This window comes from Mustela erminea, chromosome 11 (genome assembly GCF_009829155.1).
Source record: "Mustela erminea isolate mMusErm1 chromosome 11, mMusErm1.Pri, whole genome shotgun sequence".
Taxonomy (NCBI): Eukaryota; Metazoa; Chordata; class Mammalia; order Carnivora; family Mustelidae; genus Mustela; species Mustela erminea.
Window position 1 is genome coordinate 103,046,850 of NC_045624.1, and position 25,266 is coordinate 103,072,115.

The 25,266-nt window shown below is 37.9% G+C and overlaps 1 pseudogene; it reads left to right on the plus strand.

Annotated features, from left to right (window-relative positions):
• Positions 1-18,120: 18,120 nt before the first annotated feature.
• On the plus strand, positions 18,121-18,881 carry LOC116568800 (annotated as a pseudogene).
• The last annotated feature ends 6,385 nt before the right edge of the window (positions 18,882-25,266 follow it).

The following is a 25,266-nucleotide window of genomic DNA, read 5'->3' on the forward strand; positions in this document are numbered from 1 at the left end:
ACTATTATTGAAAATTTGTGTAATATGGTTTAGTACTCCTTGCGGTGAGATGCCCAGGGCTATAGAGTGCATGTCTTATCTTTGAGAACTGAGTAACCAAGAGCGATGGCCCATCTCCATGTCCTGAGGATGGAGACAGGCAGATGGAGGCTTGCACGTCCAAAGCTTTTTCGGGCATGAGTTCAGGCTCAACACCAGTAGGGAGTGACAGGAACAGGATTGGTTTCAAGCAGGGGTCAGCAAACTTTTGCTATAAAGGGTCAGATAGTAATTGCTTTTGGCTTTGTGGGCCATATGGTCTCTGAGTGTTGTAGGGTAAAAGCAGTCACAGAAAATACATAAACAGATGAGCTTGGCTGGATTTCACTTACGAACACTGAAATTTTCATTTCATATGATTTTTACATATCACAGAATATCTTCTCCTCTTGATTTTTTTTTTTCAGTTATCTAAAAATGTAAAAACCATTCTTAGCTCATGGGTCATACAAAAACAGGCAGCAAAGCCAGATCTGGCCAATGAGCTGTCATTGTTGACCCTGGTTTACAGGAAGAAGTTGCAATAAGATGTGGTCACAGCAGGGTCTCTGCCTGTCCCCTGTGGAGTCCCAGAGCTGGGATGGCCCTGCAGAGTTTCCTTGAATGAGGAGGAGATTACCCTGCAGGGCAATGTTGGCTGCTACATATTCCTGGGAAGGGAAATGCTTTGGGCTGAGGTGGCTGTCTTCAGCACAGAGAGGGACACAGCTAGGAGCTGTCATCTGTAATGCTCTCAGCAGTGGGGTAATGAACACCTCCTGCCTAGAGGGGCACAGACCATGTATTCCAGTGACCAGACTAGACCCACTGTAACAGATTCCATGGTGATCCACACTTTGACTACAAGGAAATCCCACTGCTATTTCCAGCATGCCATCCCTGGAAGTTACAGTCAAATGAAGCCCAATTCTCTATAGCACACTAAAAAATGAAGACTGTTCCTTGGGCCTGCCATCCTTTCAAGTCTTAACTTTAACTCGGGTCAGGTGGTGTTAGGGTTGGCACATATTCTGAGGACAAAGACTGGATTTGAAGTCTAGTCCTTGAAACAAGGCTATTGAGAAATCAAAGCCTGCAAGCTTAATTTCTTCTACATGCTATCCTATTTCTCCCACCAAATCCTCATTTCTTGACCCTTTTAAAGATAGCTTGGCCCAGCTCTATGTTGCCTGGCCACCATCAGTTATTGGAACAATGCTCAGTTTGGGAATTCAATGCTCTTCTCATCTTGCCTTAATGAAGGCTGGAGCTGTGGTTGGGGTGGGCAGAGGACCAGGTTCTCCCTCAGTCTTTTCTGGGCACAAGCTCCTCATTGTAGGCAGAAGAAGAGGGAGGAGGGTTTGTCCCTCATTTGTGCTGGAGGACATGGTGGTGGCCCCAAGAGACCCCACTGACAAAGGGTTCACTCACATGCGGTGAGCATCCTGGTGATGGAGCATCTCAGTGGAGACACACCACAGCATGCCTGGGAATCCCCAAATCCCAGACTCTTCCACCATCTGCTGCTTCTTTCAAGGAGATCCAGCTTCTGTAACTCTTGAGACCTGGCGTAGTTATGGCATTCTCTGAGTATGCGAGTCTATCCAAACATCTCTCAATTTCTTTGAGGTTCTCAAAGCCTTAGTCATCCAGAGTCAGAACAGGAAGTACACTAGCTAAGTGGTCCGACCAGGCGTGAATGTCCTGTTGCTTCATGTTTCAGGAACTCTCTTTCTGAGCAATTCTTATCCTTATTCCTCCCAAGCCTACAGGAGAGGAATTAGCTGCAAGTCAAGTGCCATTTCCAAGACAAGGTTGAGAACAGAAAATCATCTCTCCTCCCAGGCTCCGTGTTCCCCTACAGCCCCTTCTTCAAGGGCCCCTAGAGTGATGGTTGTGTTAGGTGGAAGCTATACTCGAGCAGTGGAAGCAGAGTCCTAAGCCCTCCAGGGGAATGATAGAGATAGGAGCTGGCAGCAAGGATGGGGATATAGTTACACATGGAAAGCCCAGAAACTCAATATCCTGACCTTGTGGCTTCTAAGACCTTGGGGCTGGCAGACCAAAGAGCCACAGATGAGGAACATGAGCTTTCCTCCTCCACTTCTTCCCCAGAGGAACCCCTGGCTTATTGTAATGCATTCATGGTGCAGTGATGACCCCCTCCATGGAGAAAGGCTGCCAAGACAGTTCATACAAACTTTGTAGGGTCAAAAACACCCCTTCTCAAGCTGACGGGGGAGTTTCCCAAATGATTGGAACAAGGGTCCATTACAGGCCACCGCACTGTTTGTCACAGCTCCTCCCAGCCCAGAGAGACACAACAAATATCCAATCACCAAACCAACTAGGAGCCTGTTCTTACCTGGGACCCTGCCTACTCTCCCACCTTGAAAATTTACTTTGGCTTTAATAAACTGCTTCGGGCTTGCTACTTTCCCTTTTGCTGTCTTTATTCTGAGTAGGGCTCACCACATAAATCTTCTTGTGGAGACTCCAAGGACCAAGACCTCCATTCACACAATGCAGATTCTCTCAACCACGGAGGCTGGAGTTGATGGTAGGACCGCATCTCTCCTGCCAAGTGTCTGGAAGCCTTCTGGTGAGATGGCTAGCCAGAACTCCTCGCAGCACTCTGATACAGAGTTTCAGGAACTTAGTACCATTTGCCCATAATTTGGGGCTTTAACTGCAAGTCCCACCAATAGGAAAGATCCCATTCAACATGCTCTGATACAATTTTGTTTTGTTTGGGTTGGGTTGGGTTGGTTTTATTGTTTTGTGCTCTTTTGCCTTAGCAAGTAACCCACTGCCCTGGAAACTCATCTTTGCTTTTCTAATCTCTTCAAGGCAAGTGCTCAAGGTTGTATTTAATGGCTGTGTTCATTGCGCATGTCTTTGGAAAGAGCAAGGGCATATCTACATAGCTGATAGCCATCTTTCAAAGCTTCTTATTTCACACTTGATTTTAAACTTAGAATCAAGCTCTTGGACATAAGGAAACAGAGTATTCAGAGAGAATTTTCTTAGAATTCTGCATGCTCTTCTACTCCCGAAATCAGCCATTGCAGAAATGCTTGCACGCCCAATGAGACAGTCCCAGTTATGAACTATACACAAATATCTACTAGCTGCATGCCCATGAACATGAATCTGCACATACATGACTTCTATCAGAGCTCCCACTGTTAGACTGGGCTGGAGGTGGGAGAGAGCTTTCAGTGGGTTACCAACACCTGTGAGGCAGGAGTTGGATAGAAGCAGAACTCAGCCAGGTTGCTCCAGGGGCAGTTTTCCAAGAAGAGATCTGTAGACTCAAACACACAGATTGAAACTGCACTTAGAATTCAGACCGTCTTTAGAAGGGTTTGATACAAAGAGGACCTGCCACATAGGAAGAGAAAGCTTGTGATCTTCCGCTGCCTGGATGTGTGAACAAGCAGAAACCAAAGCAGATGGCATTCTTCTTCACCTCACCATGGAAAAAAGAGGGAAGTCAGCCCTTTTCATCCCTCAACTTTTCAATGACATTCCGCTTTGTAAAAGAGAAATAACTTTTATGTTGGATTTTTTTTTTGAAAAAATAATTACAAATAGGTGAAGGACAAATAGTTTTTCAAGGCAGCCAAACAACACTGTACAATTCCACAATGGTGGGAACATGCCTTTGTGCATCTGTCCCATCCCATACCATGTATAATACCAAAAGTGAACCCTAATATTGAGTACAGACTCTGGGTGATAATGACGTGACCATGTAGGTCCATCTGTTGTAACAAATGCACGCTGTGATTGGGGATGTTGATAACAGGAAAGGCTATGCCTGTGTGGGACAGGGGGTCCATGGGAAATGTCTGTACCTTCCATTCAATTTTGCTGTGAACCTAAAAGTGCTCTAAGAAAACTAAAGTCTATTAAAAACTATTACTTGGACTTTGGTCTTTTTAACGTTGGAAAAAGCAAAGCCGCATTGGATTCCATTCAACCTACACTTAGAGCGAAAAGTCCTGATTAAGAGTGGCTTTTGCCAGTGTGACCTGGGCTCTCTCCAGAGGCTGCTCTCCTTTCCCCTGTGATGCCTGATGCCTGTAATTCTAATCTAGCCCAGAGATCTAAGAGGATGCTGATCCCAGCCAAGCAAGACAAGTAGGGGGCATGTGAATAAGTCCTAACCTTGGCTTTCTCCTGGAGTAAGTCTTTTCCTCTGGCCACCATATGGACTTTATTCACCCCCTGAAGAGAAGGGCTGCTGTTCCTGTCCTGAAATTACTGGGAATTTTATGCCTAATAAAGGCTTCATTAACACACAAGTGTAATCACTCCTCGGGTTTAATGGCTGGGAGGTCTAGAGGTTTGGTATATTTTATATTAAAATGTGCACTTTCTTCCATCTGTGCTTTTCTAGAAACAGGGGGAAATAATGAAAATGTGTCATTTTCTGATGACTAGTCTTCTAGCACGTCCTTGTAAATGAGGTACAATATTGAAGGCATCTTATGCAGAGATGGGAGTATTTTTCATGAACAATAATAAAATAATTAAGTGTGAAGTTTTGTTAGTATGGGCCCCCTCTTCCTCCCCAAATAATCCTTGATGTTGACAGTGGATTCTGGAGAGGTGGGTTGTCCCAAGACACAATTTACACATTGCCAGCTGCACCTTAACAAGATCTTCAGATGACCTTAAGAGATTTAAAAGATATCGAGATGGCCCCAGCGGTGACTTCATTTTTGGTCCCACAGATCACTCCCATTACTGTGGCTAAAGCCTACACGTTGGTTTCCTTGAATGGTTGCCTCTTAGGTTCAGAAAGAGGATTCTTTCCCATCCGCGTCCTCTCCCACCTCCTCATTAACCCTTCAACTTGGAAATAAAAGAAAAATTGGCAATCTCTGAAAACACTCTGTTTGGGCTTTTGTGTGGTACTTACAGGATGTCTAAATTAGCTCAGAGGATTCTTGGCTGGCAATCCTTCTTACAGCTCTTGTTAACTCATCAGTGGGCCAAAACTGCCTAAACCAAGGTTTCCACTCAATCATTAGCCAGTGGTTTCATTTGCTGGTTTCTTCCATCAGCTAATTATAGCCTTCAAAAGAATGATATCACCGCCTGGCTAGAAGAAAAGTTAAGCTAATCAAAACCATTTTCATTGATGAATGACAAGAGAGAAAACAAATTTAAGATAAAGAAATCAGGCTCAGACGTGAAAGCCAGTGAGTCTATAGCCCAGAACTCTAAAATTATTCTGAAACACTGTGCTTTCTTGGCTAAGTTGGGAAAATATGAAGTTAGGGATATCAATAGCCTAGGTCCACGAGTGATCTTCCCAACTTCTCAGCTTACAAATGAACAAGTGAAGCTGGAGATTGAAATCACTTGCCCCAAATCTCAGAACAGAATTGAAACTACAACTTTGCTCTAAGATACTCCAACGCTGTTAGTAAAAATGTCTATGTCCCAATAAAATGAAACAAAGTGTGGAGAAAGAATAATCTTACACTTATTTGAATGTATTCACAACAATTTTTAAAGCGTAATAGTCCTTGATGGGCAGGAGTTGGCAGAGGAAGGTCAGATTATGGTAAATTGCAAAGAGCCAAACAAGAATTTCTGTGTCTTCATATACTTTATGGTTTCTGTGGCACCCATCATCTGTGCAAACAGACTGTGTGCTTGGACCATGCAGAATTTGCACTCACTGTCACTCACTAGCCATTGATACTTCAAGGTGGTAGCTGCTTGGGCTACCAGGACTTTAAGCCTCCCATGAGCCAGAGCTCTCTGCCAAGCCTCAAGGGAAGTGTAGCATGATCCAAAAATATACCTTTGTCTTCTAAACCTTGAGTTCGGGGGATTATTTGATACATGCTAAAAATGTTCCAATCTTTTCTTTGTATTTTTGCTCTTTGTACATTATTAATAAATCATTCCAATATCATTAAAATATTCTCCTACATTTTATTTTTTAAAGCTTTATTGTTTTACTCAATTTAGATTTGCTTTTATTTTTATTTCCATAGAAAGCCCAGTATTTTATGAGTTAATTGATATTTTTTTTCCTTTCCTTTTTATAATAGCATTTCCTGCATCTACTTCTCAAATAAGCATACGTGGGATGTTACTGGGCTCTTTACCTTAATCCATTGGCCCACTGGTCTATCAACTGTTACAACATTGTCTTAATTTACCATTTCTTTATAATAAGTTTTCATAGCTAGTAAGATGTGTTCCTCTTTATTTTGACTGTTCTTCAAAACTGTCCTAAAAAAATATTTGACCATGTAATAGTTACATGAATTTCAACATCCACTTGTAAAGTGAAAAGTCTTGTTAGAACATTATCTTGAATTAAATTAAATTTATATATTTATTTGGGAAGAATTTCCATTAAGTCTTTCTTTCCCTGAAAATAAAACATGACAAAGCTCTCCACTTATTTAAGTTTCCTTTTTTATTTTTTTCTTTAAAATTTTCTTTCATTCCTAGTTACCTTATTGTTTTCATTGCCATGTTAATTCTTTTTATTTGCATTTTAATTATTTGTCACTGAAATATAAGCATACAGTTGTTTCTGCATGTAGATTTTGTGTCTAGACCGTTGATGAACTGCTTTATTACTTCAAATAATTTGTCTGTGAGAAAAGGTAACTTTGTTTCTTTCCTCTTTTATTTATTTATTTATTTATTTATTAAAGATCTTATTTATTTATTTTTCTTTCCTCTTTTATTTATTTATTTGTTTATTTATTTATTAAAGATCTTATTTATTTATTTATTTGACAGACAGAGATCACAAGTAGGCAGAGCAGCAGGCAGAGAGAGAGGAAGGGCAGCAGGCTCCCTGCTGAGCAGGGAGCCTGATGCAGGGGTCCATCCCAGGACTCCAGAATCATGACCTGAGCCATCCTGGCGCCCCACCTCTTTTATTTAAATTGGTCCTTGCACACTGCCCGAGACACCAGTTCAGTGAAGAAGCAGCAGAGATAAATGGGTACACTTGACCTTTTCCTGACATTTAAGGAATTGTTTCTAAGGTGTCATATTTATGTGTACTTGTAGGTGTTCATTTTTTGAAAGTTTCTATCAAATTAAGGAAATTCCCTTCCCATCACAGTTGTTAGAAAAAGAAGGGAAATCGTCTATAAACATTCAATTTACCAAAATTTGGTTTGCCCCAGGCCATTTTGGATCTCATGGAGAATTAGTTACTAAAAAACTTCACTGAAGAAGTTCTGCATTTACTTTTTCTACGTGTCCCGTAAGCATCAACCACTCTTAACCAATTCTTATATTAATGCCTTGCTTATGATTTTTCACCTCTTGACAATCAGGATTACAGTTCAAGTTTAGGCCCAGGGAATCAACTTCTCATAGGAATTTGTTTTTCCTTGTCAGATTCATGGCATGAATGAACTTCCTTGTCATCTCACAATCCTGTAAGTAGGGTTGTTCATTCTCCTTTCTCCAAAACTATAGATCTTCTAAAGTCTTAATTTCAGGCAAGGACCTCCCATCCAACTCCCTTATCTGTGGGAACAAGGAACAGAAACTCTGTATGGGCATTAAACCCAAAGCCATAGTCTTACTAGGTCATTAGCTTCCCAGGACTGCTGTGTCGCTCATGTCTTCATTGCCCTGGTGGTCAGTCAGCCTTTCTCTGCTTTAGACACACTTAAAGTGGTTCTCAAACTTTTTGGTTTCAGGAAGATTTTTCATGTGAAAATTAATTGATAACTCCAAAGAATTTTTGGTGGATTATATTTCTAATAGTTACTGTATTTAGGTAAATTTAAATAAATTTATTTTACTGGATTTTAAGATTAAAATAAAAAATTAAATGTTTGTTTAATGACTCATTTAAAAATACCAATAATCATTCCACTAAATGTTAAGATAAATAATGTGTTTTTGTTAAAAAAAAAAAGTGTTTTCCAAAAGACACATATTTGGGGAAAAGAGTGGCATTGCTTCACATTTTTGCAAACCTCTTTAATGTCTGGCTTCGTGGAAAACAGCAGAATTCTCATTTCTGTTTCTGTATTCAGTCTGTTGTGATGTGTTGTTTTGGTTGGGATATATGAAGAAAATTCAGCCAACACAGTTGGAATAGGGAGCAATATTCTAGTAGCCTTTGAAAATAATTGTAGATACTCTTTGATACTCTGATACCTTCCCTAAATTCAGGTGTTTCTTTCTTAAAGATTGATTGCAGTGTGGAATCTGGAACCATGACGATGAACTTGGTTCCTATCGCCTGTAACAGTAAAGTATATTTGGTCAATTAGCTTGTGTCCTGTATGCATGATTTTATTTAAAATATTGCCTCACTGAGTTTTGCAGATTTTCTTAATGTTGATAGATTTTATTCTATAATACAAACAAAACAAAATAGAACAAAAAACACAAGTTCATTAAACTCACCAGCAATCTCAGAAATAATATTATGAGCAAAGTTTTAACCTCACAGGTGCTTAAAATAAGTCCTTAGGAGTCCCTGGGCCACTTTGAGAACCATTGCCCTAAATTATATACTTATTCTTTATTCATCATCCCTGAGGTTTTAGCTCTCCTGCATCTGCCCTTTTTTTCTGAACCAGAAGCCAGAAACCTTTCTGTCACCAAAGAAACATGCCACAGTGAAGAATTACAAAAAGCTATTGATGATTTCAACAATGTCTTCAAGCATGCATAAATTTACCGCTACTCACTGTGGGTCAGGCTGTGTTCCAGATAACAGTCTAAGGATGAGAAAATGATTAAATTCATGAAGAGAGGAGTTTTATTAGCTTCTGTTTGAGATTCTACTTTTTTTCTCTCCAAACAGTGCAGTAACTATTAACAACTAACTCGCACTTGAGTTTTAACAAATCCAAGTTGCTGAGGGATATGTTGGGAGCTCTTTGTACTATCGTTGCAACTCATCTGCAAATCTAAAATTATCCAAAATAAGAGTTTGATTTTAAATTAATTAGTAAGTGTGCTTCCATTATGTTTTCTTGAGTTAGAAGTATTGGATGATGAATTGGTTTAAGGTGGTAGCTTTCTGTAAAAAGAAATTAACTTTAGAAACTTGACTTTCAAACAGAAAAATAATTTCATCACAAAGGAAGAGATAAGTTTGGGGTAGTATAAAAAAATGAATCCAGAAACACACTAAATTAGTAAATACTATACTAATAATATAAAATAAATATTATATTACTTATCTTCTATTTTATTAGCATGTGTTCTAATGCACTGCTCTCTTTCTCTCTGTGTCAGTATCTAAGCTAAATGTGCTTTCACGATCACCCTGTGCAATAGGCACTATGATTCTCTACCCTCTACACAGTGACTCAGAAGGTTCGGTAACTTATTTGTCAGTGACAGAGCCAGAGCAAGAGATGACAGTCTCTCCAGATCCAGAACCTCTGCTTTTAGCTACTTGGCTCTAGTGTTCTTACTGATGTCATTTCCAGAAATGGAAAAATTCACAGTCATTGAAGCCATTTCAGTGAACAGAGAAATGCTTTCATTGTTATTGGACTTAGTCCTTAATTTTTCTGCTAACTTTATCCTTGAGCCAATTTTAAGGATGTGACTGTGGATGGTCTGGTTGCATGTTTAGAATATGATTTAAAGCTAGGGTGTCTTATATGTACATTAGGTAAGAAGTCAAGGTATCCAGAAGGAGAAACCCAGAAATCAAAAGCCATTCTCAAAGAGAAAAAGAAGATTTAAGATATTTCCCCTACCAGAAGGAAAATTTAGCAAATGAATTCATTACAATTAATGTTTTCTTTTGCTTACATGATGCCTTATAATTTTGCTTACACAACGCCTTATAAACTTTGGAAGTATTTTAGAGATTTTCAGAACATTCACAAATAGAGAGAATAGACACATGAGCCATAATCAATTAGGTTAAACAATTACTCATATTTTAACAGTCTTGTTTTATCTTTTAGCTGCACACTTTTTTGGAAGAGTATCTAGAGTATGTTAAAGCAAATCTCATATTTCACATCATTTTGAACTTAAATGTTTTATGTCCTCTTAAGATTTTTTAAAAAGACAACCATGTACAATGACTCACTTGACAAAATGAGCAATTTTTCCTCTAATCATCTATTGCTCAGTTTGGGTTTACATTCCCCTGATTGTCTCAAAAATAACATCATATGATTAGTTTATTTAAATCTGGATCCAAGTAAATTCCATGTACTGCATTTGACTGATGAGTCCCTAAGGCTTTTTTTTTTTTTTTTTTTTTTTTTATCTCTAACAGTCTTTCTCCCCCATTTTTTTTTTTAAATGTCACGTGCTGGTTAAGTAATCAGGTCATTTCTCTTGTCGCCGCTCCTATATTCTAGATTTGGTTGCTTGCTTCTGTGTGGTGTCACTTAACGTGTTCTTCTACTCCCCGTATCCCCTTTAAGCTTGAGAAGTGGATGAAGAGATTCGATTGGTTGCTGGTTCAATTTTTTTGGCAAAGAATACATCATAGGCACCCCACTGTGAGTGATATTGGATGACAGGCTGAGTCTGTGGGTTTCCAGTAGTCAGCCTGGTCCAGCCATGACAGAGTTCCCTACCCGCCTTCGCCTAAGGGTTTTAGCACAGAGTTTTGATGGTCACCTAAGGCCCGTTTCTCATGCAAAATGATTTTCTTATCAACCAATCTTTCTGCTTTTACTGGCTGGCATTCTACTACAAATATACCCTGAATTATAAAGTGTGCCCCTAAGAGAGGATTAATGGTTGATCCTTTATTTACCAGTAATTCAGAATAATGAGTGGTGCCCTAGAAACTTCCAAAGTGACTAATTTTGTTAACATCATTTGAAATCACACAGTTTTACATACTTCACATGTTTCAAGCCATTAATGACCTCTATAAACAGCATAGATTTAGATTTTATCTTATTTCTCTATGAATCCTTCTAAGAGCTTTTGCCTTTTAATGAGAAGTCTAGTTCATGTAATGTTGAATGACCTATTTGGTAAGTGTGATGTTTTTTTGTTGTCGTTTTCTTAGAATTTTGGTTTCCTTTTTCAGTATTTTCCTACATGGACCATGTTTTGTTTGCATTCATGTATTCAGTGTTTTGGAGTGTATATTTAATAGACAACTATTGGGACATCTTCTCAGGCCATGCCCCTTGGCCTGAGAATGCTCCTACATCCAGACGGGTGACCCCCCGGCCACCATATGTGTATGGTATGACTCTACAGCACTAGCCCTAGTTGAGGGAACTAAGGGCAGAAATCAGACTCTAACTGGGCTGGTCAAAGTCTCTCTTCCAGGGATTTGGAATTGGGAACTTATTTGTGCTATCTGTTTGGGGTTTCCTCCAGAGGTAAGAAAACCTCTATGCCACAGCTTTGCACCATTCATAGTGGCAACTGGAAAGAAGGAAAGATGAAGCAGAGGTTCAAATATATCTAAAAAGTGTCCTAGAAAGTAGAGAGAGGAGGCAAAGGACAAAGGCAGGACAGGGGAGTGGGAAAAGGGAGAGGCCCGCCTGAGCACCTGGGTCACCTGTGACCCTTTTGCCCCTGAATCTAATCCTTCATGGCCCTGCTGCCCTTCCTACCTGAGATCCCATCCATGGAGTAATGTCTCAGCTATAGTTAAGTGACACCAGCTTGGGGTTGGCTTCTGGCCACACTGTCTGTTGAAAGTGGCTCTTTTCTCTCAGAGGTGACACAAGGCAGCTTCCAAGAACACTCCTCACTAGCATGGCCCTGGCCTGCTGCACTTGCCCTTGGGCTGTGGGCTCTCCACTGCCCACACCCATTCAGACCTTTTCTTTTGAAGTCCCATCACTCTCTTGAGTCAGTCCTTTGCAAAGGTATCCGGCTGGCTCTTTCCCTCACCACCCCTGGCCTGCATTTGGTTACAGGAAAATTGTGCTTTTGGTAGATGGGGCTTAGCTATTTCCCAGCCACTGCCTTCTCCTGTCCTGCACAGCTGGACGCAACCTGCATTTTCTCCAGGGGATTTCTTGTAGTTTCTCTCACTAGGCTTGAGATGAGGGGAAGCCCCTCTCTTCATAGAGGGGGCAGAAATCATAGCACTCCTAAGAACTCTCTGTATGGAAATCCACTCTGAAATTTCCAACCTCAAACTTTCTTTTTCTTTTTTAAAGATTTTGTTTATTTGTCGGGGGAGGCAGGCAGAGGGAGAAACATAAGCCTTAGACTTACAAACGTCAGAAGGGTATTGACCTAAGAGTCGCAAAATTGGTTATTGACCACCTCCTTTCCCAGGTTACACTTAGGTGATCAGCCCTTTACTTTGGAATGTGGGGGTAAGGAGGAAATGTCTGCCTGGAAGATTAAATGAGCAAATATTTACTTCTACAAGTTCAATATACATATATGCATAGTGTTCTCTAAGTCTCTTCTGCTCACTCAGAACTCAGGGTCATTATTTATCTAAAATATACTAAATGAATAGCTTCAGTTGGAAGTCTTCCAAAACTTGTAATAATCTGAGTGTGTGTGTGTGTGTGTGTGTGTATGTTTTAAAGATTTTATTTATTTATTTGACAGAGATCACAAGAAGGCAGAGAGAGAAGGGGAAGCAGGCTCCCCGCTGAGCAGAGAGCCCAATGTGGGGGGGGGGGGGCTGGATCCCAGGACCCTGAGACCATGACCCTAGTCAAAGGTAGAGGCTTAACCCACTGAGCCACCCAGGTGCCCCTAATAATCTGAATGTTTAAAAGATTGATTCATTCTTTGATTTTTTTTCTCTCACTGACCTAATATTACTTTAAGGTTAAAACTGATAATATTTAATACCAACACCTTCTATTTGCTTATTCTTTAGCATTTACAGGATTTCAGGTGAATAATTTCATTTTATCTTTAGAGCAATCTTTTAGGTTTAACCTCATTACAGAGCATAAGAGACCTCGATCCATTACACAGACCCGGGTGCTCCTTATTTCACGCTGCTACTACAGCTTAAATAAATACACAAATGCAAAACAACAACAACAACAACATTGACATGGAGACCCTTGTCTGAAAAAGATATTTTAATTACTAGTCATGTTTGTATCTCACCCCAAGTGTTGTGGCTGATGGCAATCAGCAGGGAGGCTGGGAGTTGAATGGATTCAATGACCCTCTTTGTGACAATGGCTAAGGATTTCTGTGAGGTGGGTGGGGTGAGCATTTAGGAATTTTCTTTCTTGAGACCCCACAACAAAAGCATCTCTATGCTGAAAAGATATCTGATCCCCAATGCTCTCTAGGCCTGTGAAGTTATGAAAACCAGACCGGGCTCAAAGCCATGTAAATAAAATACAAAATACCAACACCTTGATCTCCTTGCATTTCACACCTGTGCTTCCTCCCCCGCACCCCCCACTACATCCCCTGCTTCCCCCCCCCCCCCCCCCCCGCAACTAACACCCTTTTTTGAGCAGCAGATTCCCAGCCAGGCCAGCACAGGCTCCAGAGTAATGAACATGCTTGCAACACCCAATGAGCGTCTGCTTCCACTCATCAGTTCCTGCTGGAGGTTCCCACCCATACCCTGTTTTGAGTTAAGATTAATCAGTGTATTTGAAATTGAAATCATCTCTTCCCCCTTTGTTTTCTCCCTTGCTCTAAATTCCCACCCTAGCCTCAAGGCATGATAAATGGATAAACAATTTATTATGGAATAGAGTTCTGACCCCTTTTTCTCTACTCTTTCCGTTTGGAACTTTCCAGTTTGGGGTGAGAACTATCTGCCCATTCCCATCCCCCACCCAGCTACTCCCAGTAAGCTAATAAAGCCCTAACTTATTCTTTTATTGGTTGTATATCATTCTATTTTACTGGTATTCCAAAGTTTATTCAACCCTTCCCTTCATAATTCATACTACTTCCAAGATTTCTATCCTTATAAACAAAGCTGTAATCAGCATTTTTGTCTCCTATTGTTTTCCATACTTATGTTTACATTTCTATGGGATAGAGTCCCAGTTGTCAAACTCTGGGTCAAGAGTATGTCTATTTTCAATTTTAAGAGATGTTGATAAGTTATTTTTTAAAATGTGCTGAAACAGTGTACATTTCCAACTGTGGTGGATGAAATGAGTAGGTGTTATGACTCATTGATTTTTATCAGTCTAATGGCAAGGAATGATATCTGGTTGTTACCTAAATTTGTCATTTCTGACTCTGAGGGGGATGGAGAATATTTTCGTGTGGTTATTGGATATATTGTTTGAGTTTTACTCTTTTGTGAAGTTTTTCATTCACAATCTTTATCCATTTTTAATTTGATTTTTTTTTCTATTCATTATCAATGTAAAAAGCTACTTTGGTAATATGGAGATTAACCTTTAATTTGTCAACTGCATTGCAAATATTAACTGTATTAATATCCTTTGTATTACATTTTAGAAATTTTTTAGTTGAAACATGTTTTCTTTTTAATAGTATGTTTTTTAAGATTTATTTATTTAATCAACTGGGATTCATTTTTTGTATAAGGTGTGAGGTGAAGTTTCCTTTTTTCTAAAGCATTAACTTCTTAATAACATTTATTGAACTGTTATTTTCTGTCCCCACTAATTTGTAAGAGCACTTTACTTATATACAAAATCCTTAAGTATTTTAAGGCACATTAAGACCATTATAATCTGGTGAGCCAGCCATTTTTTCTCAAATTTTCATTATTTCAAATTTGGTAAGATAAGTTCTTCCTCTCCCATTTCATCTTCAAATATATATATATATATATATATATATATATATATATAAGAAATTCTATTGTGCTAATTCACATGAATTTTGGAATAACATTTCAAATTTCAAAATTTAAATAGAATGGTATCACTCAGATCATAAATACTAATTTACAGGCCATGAATGTCTTTAGCCTTTAGGAATGAGGTTAACTTATTTAGATAAGTCTGTATTCAGGTTTAATGTTCTTATTTAGTTTTCTTTGTATCTTTTATTACAGCTATTTTTACAAATTTTATATTATTTATTGTTTAGTGACTCAAATCCCATCACATTTAAAAGTTTGTTTTATTATACTTTAAATTTTGGAGAAATTTTAAAGGAAAGGTTAAAAATGATTCTATGCTATGATGCTTGGAAGGAAATATGATTCAAGAATTTGGAACAGTGTCAAAAATTAAATCCTTTGAAACATAATAAATGATTTCAATGAAGCATCTGTTAGAACAGAGCAACTGACAAGGAGCTTCCAGTATATTCTCCCTTGATGTCTCTTGAAAACACCCAAGAAGACATAGGAAAGGTTAAAAACAATATGAAATTGAAAACTGAGATGGGCAGTTGATCTTATATTAGATTCTGAGAGAAAATGACACTAATTATGTGTCAGATGACACAGGATTGGAAACAGAAAAAAGAAAAAGACAAGGCTTATCTTACAGAATATCTTGGTTTTGCTTGATAAAACCAAACCCATCTAAGCAAAGAAAGGAGATAATTTGCATATCCCTCTCCAAGTATCCCAGTAAGCAAAGGTTTAGGGCTTACACCAAAAAGGAAATGGTACCACCATTCTTCTACCTCCAAGATGCTGATGTGGGAGTTGACCAACAGTCTATCTCCTCTACTGTTTCTCTCCCCTTCTCTCTTATCTTCGTTCACTTATTTGAAGACCTAGAGAAAGATTCAACCAAACTATAGACAACCATTCCTTGCTAACCCCCAGGAGTCACTTTGTGAAGCAAGCTGAATGCTGATTTAGTATTCTTCTAAATTATTAGGGCCATCTCATCTCTCACAGTCATCTTTCTATATTCCAGCAGCGATTGTCTTTTAGGTGTGGTTGGACAATGAATGTAGAGGGGTGAATTCATGGCACAGTCACATGGTGGTCCAAGCAAAGTCCCTCTCTTGTTTTACCCACTTATTTATCTATCCACCCCCTTCCATTCCCCTTTCTCATTCCTACTCCCTAAGTATACTGTTTTTTAAATAGAAAACCTTTAATTTTATGTAATAAAATATATCAATTTTCCCTATTATTTATGCTTTTGGACTTGTGTCTAAGAAGGCCTATTTCAGACACCTGTCTTGAGTGGACTGCTACCAAAAACTATAAGCTGCAAAAAATAAAACAACTTCACAGGTGTTGGACAACAACCAACACAGGACTATAATCCTTAAGAAATGAGAAGCTCATGAGGTGAGCTTCACACTCACTCAGCTTTCTCTCCCGGTATATTTTTCAAACCATAGCGAGGAAAATGGAGCCCAAGCAGTTCATACAATTTAACACTGATTATCATAAACTCTCAGCAAACAAAGAATAGAATTTTCTAATTTTGATACAGAATATATGTAAAAATTACAGATAATAATATAGATTATAGTGAAAATTGAATACTTTCTCCCTGATTTCAGGACTAGAACAAGGGTGTCCAATATTACCTCTCATTTCCACACTGTATTAGAAGTTCTCCTCAGTTCAGTAAATAAGGAAAAACAAAATATATAAATATTGCAGAATTGCACAGCAGTCTTTATTCTTGGATAGCATGATTGCTAGCTAACTCAAAAGAGCCTACAATAGACTATTATTATCAATAAGTATATTTAACAGAATTTCTGAATACATGGTTGTATAAAAATTGTTATGCCTATATTCTATGAACAACAGTAATAAACAATTAGAAAATAAAAGAAATGTCATTTATATAACAGCATTAAAAATATAAAATATCTAGAAACAAATTTACTGAAAGATATGGAAGACCTCTACACTGAACACTACAGAACAGTGCTAAAAAGGTAAAGAAAACACAAGCTAATGGTGAAATAGTTAACTGTCGCTGTATACAAAATTGCCACTTTTTTTTTTTTTTTTTTTTTTTTTTTTTTTTTTTTTTTTTTTTTTTTTTTTTTAAAGATTTTATTTATTTATTTGACAGCGAGAGATCACAAGTAGGCAGAGAGGCAGGCAGAGAGAGAGGAAGGGAAGGAAGCAGGCTCTCTGCTCGGCAGAGAGCCCGATGCGGGACTCGATCCCAGGACCCTGAGATCATGACCTGAGCCGAAGGCAGCGGCTTAACCCACTGAGCCACCCAGGCGCCCCTGCCACTTTTTTTAATACTTAAAACACTTACGATTTCATGGTTTCTGTGGATCAGAAATTCAGACATAGTTTAGCTAAGATCTCTGTCTCAGGGTCTCACCATGTTGCAGTCAAGGTATTGATGGACAGCATTCTCATCTGGCGACTTGACTGGAGAAGAATTCACTCCCAAACTCACCCAGTTTGTTAGAGGAATTCATGTCCTTGTGTCGGTAAAATTGTGAGTTTCTTTGTTGGCTGTCTGCTAGAAGTCGAGCTCAGCTTCTAGAGGCTGCCTGCAGTTCCTTGCCATGTGTCCTTTTTGCAAGCAGTTGACAGGATGGTAGTTTGCTTCTTCAAGTTCTGCAAGAGAGCAATAGTAAACCTTATAGCAAGATGGAATCTTATATAACATAATGTACTCACAGCAGTGACATCCCATCACCAGTCCCATATTCTATTGGTTGGAAGAAAATTCTAGATCTCAACCTCCACTCAGAGCAAAGAGATTATACAAAATAATATACCCCAGGATGTGGGATCATGGGGATCACAATGGTGATATACCATGTGCATAGATTAGAGCATTTAATATTATTAATATAGCCAACTATGCTAAAATTGATCTCTACATTCAGACCATAACAATCAAAATCCCTGCAGAAAGTTCTTCGTGTACACCAAAAGATTTCTAAATTTTAAAATTCTAAAATCGTAGAAAAATACAGTTTCCAGCAGAGTCAAGTCAATCTTGAAGGAAAAAAAAAAAGTTAGATTTTTTTACTATCAGATTGCAGGATTTACTGTAAACCTACAGTAATTTAGATAAAATGGTATTGGTACAAATATAGACAAATATGCCAATTGAACAGAAGAGATGAGTCCAGAAATGGACTCATATATATATTGTCCCTTGATTTACAATAAAGGCCCTACCACAATTTACTGGGAAAAGGATGATATTTTCAAAAAATACTGCTGGAGCAACTGAACATCCACATAAAGAGGAAAATGATCCTGCTCTTTTCCATGGTGCCTAGGAGGTGATAGTTTGCTTTAGGATGAAGCAGAACATCTCTTTCCCAGCTATTGGCAACCAGAAACTCATTGAAGTGGAAGATGACTGCGAACTTAGTACCTTTTATCAGAAGTGTATGGCCGTGGAAGGTGCTGCTGATACTCTGGGTGAAGAATGGAAGGGTTATGTGATCTGAACCAGTGGTGGCAATGACAAACAAGTCTTCCCCATGAAGTGGGGTATCTTGCCCCCTGATTGTGTCTGCCTGCTGTTGAGTAAGGAACATTCCTGTTATAGACCAAGAAGGACTGGAGAAAAAAGGCACAAATCAGTTTGGGGTTGCATTGTGGATGTTAATCTCAGTGTTCTTAACTTGGTCTTTGTTAAAGAAAGGGGAAAAGGATAGTCCTGGATTCACTGATATTGCTGTGCCTCATTGCCTGCGGCCCAAAAGAGCTAGAAGAATCTGCAAACTTTTCCATCTCTATAAAGAAGATGATGTCTATCACTATGTTGTGAGAAAGCCCCTAAGCAAAGAAGGTAAGAAACCTAGAACCAAAGTGTCCAAGATTGAGCACTTGTTATTCCACATGTCCTCCTACATAAACATTGGCATATTTCTCTTAAGAAAGAGTGTACTAAGAAAAAAACAAGGAGGAGGCTGGAGAATATGTTAAACTTTTGGCCAAGAAAAAGGAGGTTTAAAAAAAAAAATGCTGGGAACAGATTGTCAAGACACAGAGACTGTCCACTCTGAGACCTTCTACCTCTAAGCCTGAATCCAGTCAAAATGAGATTTTTTAAGAATAACAAATAAATAAAATCAGACATAAAAAAAAAACAATGATTCTCAATTCCCTACCTCACACCATACTAAAAAATTAATTCATAGTGGATCATAAACCCAGATCTTCTTGAAGAAAATGTAGAATATCTTTATGAATTTGGGGGTAGCATAGATACCATAAGCAGAATCCCACAAAAACTAAACATAAAAGAGAAAATAGTAATTTTGACTTTAGTTTAATGATGAACTATGTTTATCAAAAGCTGTCATTAAGAATGTGCATAAGCATGTGAAAAACTGATAGCTTCTCCTCTAAGATCAGGACTGAGATAAGGATGTTTACTTCCACTTTTACTCAACATAGTACTGAAAGTGCCAGTCACAGCAATCAGATAAGAAAAAGAAATAAAAGGCATCCAAATTGGTAAGGAAAAAATAGAATTTTCACTGTTTGCAGATGACAAGATACTATCTGTAGAAAATCCTAAAGACTCCACTGAAAAACTACAAAAAGTGATAAAAACATTCACTAAGGTTATAGGATACAAAATCAATATACAGAAACTGACTTCATTTATATACACTAGTAATGAAATTGCAGAAAGAGAAATTAAGAAAACAATATCATTTACAATTGCACCAAAAAGAATAAAATACCTAGGAATAAACTTAACCAAAGAAGCGAAAAGACCTGTACTTTGAAAACTATAAGACACTGATGAAAGAAATTGAAGATGACACAAACAAGTGGAAAGATGTTTCATTGATCATGGATTGGGAAAACAAATATTGTTAAAATGTCCATACTACCCAAAGCAATCTACAGATTTAATGCAATCCCTGTCAAAATGCTAAGAGGAGTTTTCAGGGAACTAGGACAAACAACCCTAAAATTTGTACAGAAACACAAAAGATTCTCAAGAGCCAAAGCAATCTTTTTTTTTTTTAATTTTATTTTTTCAGTGTTCCAAGATTCATTGTTTATGCACTATGCCCAGTACTCCATGCAATATGTACCCTCCTTAATACCCACCACTAGGCTCACCTAACACTCCACCCCCCAAAGTAGTCTTCAAAAAGAACAGAACTGGAGGTATTATGATGCTACATTTCAAGATACACTACAAGCTATAGTAATCAAAACAGTACAGTGTTGGTACAAAAATAAGCACATAGATCAATGGAACAGAATAAAGAATCCAAAAATAAACCCACAAATATACAGTCATTAATATTTGACAAAGAAGGCAGACTGTGCAATAGGTAAATGCCAGTCTCTTCAACAAATGGTGTTGGGAAAACTGAACATCTACATACAAAAGAATGAAATTTGATCACTTTCTTATACCATGCACAAAAATAAGTTCAAAATGGATTAGGGGACTAAATGTGAGACCTGAAACTATAAAAATCCTACAAGGGAGCACAAACAGTGATTTCTCTGACTTGTCTCCTGAGGTAAGGGAAACAAAAGCAAAAATAAACTATTGGCACTACATCAAAATAAAAAGCTTCTGTGTAGCAAAGGAAACAATCACAAAACTGAAAGACAACCTACTGAATGGGGGAAGATATTTGCAAATGACACATCTGCTAAAAGATTAGTATCCAGAATATATACAACTCAATGTCAAAAAAACCCAAGCAACCCAGTTAAAATGGGCAGAAGACATGAACGGATATACAGATAGCTGGCAGACACATGAAAAGATGCTCGCCATCCCCCATAATCAGAGAAGTAAATCAAACCCATAAAAAGATGTCACCACACACCTGTCAGAATGGCTAAAATAAAAAAACACAAGAAACAAGTGTTGGTGAGGGTCTGGAGGAGAAGGAGTCTTCATGTACTGTTCGTGGGAATGCAAATTGGTGCAGCCACTTTGGAAAACATTATGGAGGTGCCTCAAAAAATTAAAAATAGGATTACCATAGGATCCAGTAATTCCACTACTGAATATTTACTCAAAGAATATGAAAACACTAATTTGAAAGGATCTTTGTACCCCTATGTTTATTGCAGCATAATAATGGATAGCCAAATTATGGAAACATCCCAAGCATCCATCAACTGATGAATGGATAAGGAAGAAGTGTTTTATATATATACAATGGAATATTACTCAGTCACAAAAAAGAATGAAATCTTGCCCTTTGCAACAACATGGATGGAACTAGAAGGTATAATGTTAAATGGAATAAGTCAAGTAGAGTCGAAGTGAAGACAAATACTGTATGATTTCATTTGTATGTGGCATTTAAGAAACAAAACAAATGAGCAAAGAAAGAAAGAGACAAACAAAAAACCAGACGTTAAAATATAGAGAACAAAATATAAAGAACTCCCCAGAGGGGAGGTAGGTGAATGGGTGAAATAGGTAAAAGGGATTAAAAGTTCACTTATCATGATGAGCTGAGTAACGTACATCATTGTTGAATTACTGTATTGTATGCCTGGAACTAATATAACACTGTATGCTTAATTATATTAGAATTAATTTTTTTTAATTTTTAAAAAAGAATGTGAATAACTAAGTCACGAACTAAGAGAAGAACTCATATTCAGATTATATAAGGAGCTTCTGTTATCAAAAAAGAAAAGATAAATATCTGTTTATTAAAAATGGAGAAAAGCCTGAGTGGGCAACACAAAACTGTGAATATTTAAATATCTAATAAGCATATTAAAAAGTGTTCAACCTCATTAGTCATTAGAGAAATGCAAATTAAAATTACAATTTATTACCAGTATCAGCCCATCAGAATATCTGAAATTAAAAAGAGTGAAAATAACAGTATCATTGAGGATATAGAGCACCTGCATGGCTGGGGAAATGTAAAGTGTTCAAACACTTTAGCAAACTGTATGACACTATAATACTACACACCTGCCTACTTTATGACATGCAATTCCAGTCTTACATATAAACCCAAGAGAAACATATGTGTCCACCAAAAAGGATATGTTAAGAATAGCCAAAGGAACTTCCTTCATCATAGCCCAAAGCTGAAAAAAAAAAAAGAGCTGCCATGTCAACTGGAGAAAGTATGAACTCATCATCCAATTTTCGTGCAGTGGGATACAATACAACACGAGAATAAACCCCGATGCACACAACAACATAGATGAAAATCTTAAAAACCATTTTGTGAGGCAAAAGAAACCAGACACAAAAGAGTACACATTATTGAATTAGAACTCTATACTATACAAGAATAGTAAAAATCAGCCTGTGGTGTTAAACATCAGAATAGTGCTCAGGGATTTTTTTTTTCTCCCGGGAAAAAGCAGGAAGGGATTTTCTGGGGTGAGGCAAATAATATGCTGACGTTTGTGGTGGTTCTCCAGTTGCACACCAGTGCAAAAACCCCATCAAACTGTATATTTAGCATTTTTGCACTTTACCCCATGAGTTATATCACCAAAAAATTGAAAAAGCAAAAAATAAAGAGCATTTCGTATCTGATTTCTCTAGTTGCTTTTCTAAGTTTTGATGATATAAAAATTATGATTCATTTAGGAAAGTACATAGAACTCCTTTCATCAGAGGTGTACACAAGGAAAAAAACTTGCACCCAACCCCAAATTCTGGCTAATGATGTATATTCATAAATTTAAGTAAAGTGTTAATTTGTGGTATGAAAAAAAACCTCTTTTATTTTCTGTAGATCACGAAAATATATTTTTTTAAATAACTTCTATTAACATTTCAGCTTTATCTTTTACCTTTAGGTCATTTATCTATCTGGAGACCACATATGCCTACCATTTTAGGTGAGGATCTGGTTGTATTTTTCTTTGGATACGGATCACCTTCCTTGCTCCTTGAAATAATTTTCTTCTTCATTATGCATCGAATTCTATTTACACAGGGATCTAAATTCCCAATTCGATTCTATTTGTTTTTATGCCTATCCTATACTATTGTTATTAGTGTGGCTTGGTGGTAGGCCCTCGCTGAAAGCAGAGCAAATCCCCCCCTTCTCAAAGTTAACTTAGTTCTTCATAGATCATATTCTTCAGGGGACATTTAGAACAAATCAAGTTCTTTATAAAACTGCCAAACCAAGTTTTTGACTGGGATTGAATTGAATTTTGTTAATTATTTCAACTCCTATATTTTTTATATTTTATATTTCATATGGTTCTTTTCAATGACATTTTCCTGCTTCCTATTAATAATAGCCCTCTCATCCCCCAATGCCTTGGAGTTATTGTTGTGCTTACTTTAAAATCATTGCTCATCTGATCTAATAATACTTCTTTTGAAGACATACAAATGGCTAACAGACACATGAAAAAAATGTTCATCATCATTAGCCATCAGGGAGATTCAAATCAAAACCACATTAAGATACCACCTTACACCAGTTAGAATGGCCAAAATCAACAAGACAGTAAACAACGAGTGTTGGAGAGGATGTGGAGAAAGGGGAACCTTCTTAAACTGTTGGTGGGAATGCAAGTGGGTGCAGCCACTTTGGAAAACAGTGTGGAGATTCCTTAAGAAATTAAAAATAGAGCTTCCCTTTAACCCTGCAATTGCACTACTGGGTATTTACCCCAAAGATACAGATGTAGTGAAAAGAAGGGCATCTGTACCCCAATGTTCATAGCAGCAATGGCCACAGTCGCCAAACTGTGGAAAGAACCAAGATGCCCTTCAACAGAGGAATGGATAAGGAAGACGTGGTCCATATATACAAGGGAGTATTATGCCTCCATCAGAAAGGATGAATTCAACTTTTGTATCAACATAGACATGACTGGAGGAGATTATGCTGAGTGAAATAAGTCAAGCAGAGAAAGTCAATTATCATATGGTTTCACTTACTTGTGCAGCATAAGGAATAACACGGAGGACATTGAGAGGAGAGGAGAAATGAGTTGGGGGAAATCGAAGGGGGAGACAAACCATGAGAGACTGTGGACTCTGAGAAAGAAACTGAGGGTTTTGGAGGGCAACGGGGTGGGGAGTTTGGTGAGCCTGGTGGTGGGTATTAAGGAGGGCATGTATTGCATGGGGCACTGGGTATGGTGCATAAACAATGAATATTGGAAACTGAAAAAATAAGATAAAATTAAAATAATAATAATACTTTTTTTGCAATATGTTTTTTGTAGTTGTTAATATTTTTTAAATAGTTGTTTTCTTCTCTTATTTCTTCTTTTGGCCTGTGACTTTCAGTTTCCCTGGGAATATCAGCTTCTTTATCCTGTAATGTGCATACAGGAAAGGGTAAAACATACATTCTAGTTCTCATCCTACCAGATGGTTTAGGGGAGGCAAGGAGGTGAACCGAAGAACTCCACTGATCACCATTTCTTTGCTGCTACTCCACCAGTCATCTCTTGAACCACAAAGCCATCTACAAACTCATCCAAAGAAAAGGAAATCCACGAGCTCTGGGATTTTCCGGGGCGGGTCTGGGGGTGGGGGGAAGTCGAATGCTGGATGTCAAAGGCCTGGGCTGGTTGCCACATCTGGTTTCCTCAGTTCTGCAGGATTTGATGAAGTTGCAAATTCCCTGCCAACATGGGGTGTCCTATGGTGACAGAATCTGCAACTCTCTTCCAGCAGAATGGGACAGGCAGAACTTAAAATGCTCTTAATGTTCTATATCTTGATTGAAATGGGGTTCACACGGGGTACACATTTGTCGAAATCATTGAACCGTACACTCAGGACCTGTGCCTCCCACTGTGTAAACAGAATCCCTGGGCATGAATGACAGGATATCTGCTCTCATCATCTTTCACTTTACTGTTACTGAACACTGATCTGAATATGCTAGTATTAAAGTAAGTTGCAAAACTAAATTGGAATTATAAATGTGAGAGAGGACGATGCAATACTATATTTGTTAGCTCTTACCCTATTTCCTCTGGAATGCCCAAAACCTCATTGAAAAAAATATTAGAACTACGGGGAGTTTAGTAAGATTGCCAGTTAATCAATAAACCCACATCGATCTCTAACTGGGGTCATAGTTCAAATGCGTACAGCATTTCACCGAATGAAAATGGGTGAAAGGAAATAAATTGTGAGGAAGGCAGTATAAATTTTTTATTTTATTGAATTTTGGTTTAAACAAGCGATGTAAACATTTGTTATACTGAAGATTATATCTTAAATTTGAAGAAGAAAGAGCATAAATTGATAAATCAAAACAATTTCATTTCACATTTTTTTCTCACTTGGGGATACTGATTTAAGCCTGAAAAAAAAACCCAACACATTTCATAGTAAGATAGCAAAATCAAGTCTTATGTTTCCATTGTCATGTGTGGAACAGAATTCAACCTTGAAGCCTTTAACTGGGAGTAATATTTTGTTTCCTATGGTTTCATATTTCATAAGAGAAAACAGCTGCTCACCAATTTAGGAAATTCCTAACCTA